Below are 1,446 nucleotides of genomic sequence, written 5' to 3'. Positions count from 1 at the left end.
CTATTCTGTCTTACTGCTTCCAGAATTCTGTTTTCATCTTTGGCATTTGACATTCTGATTTGGATGTGACCTGGAGTAGTTTCATTAGGATTTATTCTATTTGGAGTAAGTTGTACATCTTGACCATGTATATTTGCATCTTATTTAAGAGTTTGGAAGTTTAAGACCATTTTTACCTCAAATAATCTTTCTGCTCTCTTCCCCTTCTTTTTGTCACCTGGAACACCCATTATGTATATGTTTCTGTACTTCATACTGTCACTCAGATCCCTGAGATGTTCCTCAATCTTTTCCTTTCTTTTCTCTATCTATTCTTCTGACTATGATTTTGATTGCTGAGTCTTTGAGCTCACTGATTCTTTCTTCTGCTTGTTCAAATCTGCTATTATATGCCTCTAGTGTATTTTAATCTTTGCTATTTTGCCTTTCATCTCCATAATTTCTGTAATGTTTCTTTTATACCTTCAGTTTCTTCTTTATGTTCACACATTGTCTTTTTAATATATTTATCTTTTTATGCATATTTTCCTTCATCTCCTTGAATTGATTTGGGAGATTTGTTTGAATATCTTTGATTAGTTGTTCCAAATTGTGAGTCTTCTTTGAATTTTTAGCTTGTTCCCTTGACTGGGGCACATCTTCCTGTTTCTTAGTATAGTTTGTAATTTTTGCTATTGTCTAGGTATCTGATTATTTTGATGAGTTAACTCTGAAGTTCAGTTTCTCCTTCTTGTCTAGGATTCTATTGTTGATTGGCTATGTATTAAGGCTATCAAACACATTGCCATATTTAAATGTCTATTCTGTGTCTATTTCTATGCAAGTTATATGGTACACTAACATTTATTGACTACTTGCCATGTGCCAGGAGGCTGTCACTGATTTGTGTGCACCATCTCACTTAATATGGTATCGCCATTAACTCCATTGTATATATTAGTATAAAAAAAACAAAGAAGGTCAGTTGGATTTCCAGAGATATAAATCCAGGAAGGAACAGAGCTCAGGTTCATAAATCAAAGCAGGTCTGATTTTCACTAAAGTCTATTTTCTTTCTACCCCTATGATCCACTTATTTAATATTATGTGTGGCTGCACTTCAACCAGAGTGTCATGGTATACAACTGTATGGTCATGGTGGAATATTGTTTCCTGAAGATGGAACAACTTGGGAAAAACAAAGTGCAAAAACTTGTGTTCATGGAATGTTAGGGCTTAGAAAGTTGGGAAAAGTTGACAGAAGGCAGAACTCACATGGCATGCAAAAGAGTTTAACTGTTGAGATTTGGAAATATTTTCATCAGTTCAGTCTTGTGATTGTAGCTATAGTTGCTTATATATTTTAGAAAGGATTGTGGAGGACAGGATGAAGATGGGTAAGAATAAATAACAAAAATTGAATAAGTAGCCTAAAAGGAGATTATTGCTCACACATTACTGTATATA

Source organism: Tamandua tetradactyla, chromosome 19 (genome assembly GCF_023851605.1).
Source record: "Tamandua tetradactyla isolate mTamTet1 chromosome 19, mTamTet1.pri, whole genome shotgun sequence".
NCBI lineage: Eukaryota > Metazoa > Chordata > Mammalia > Pilosa > Myrmecophagidae > Tamandua > Tamandua tetradactyla.
Note: the sequence above shows the minus strand (reverse complement) of the source record.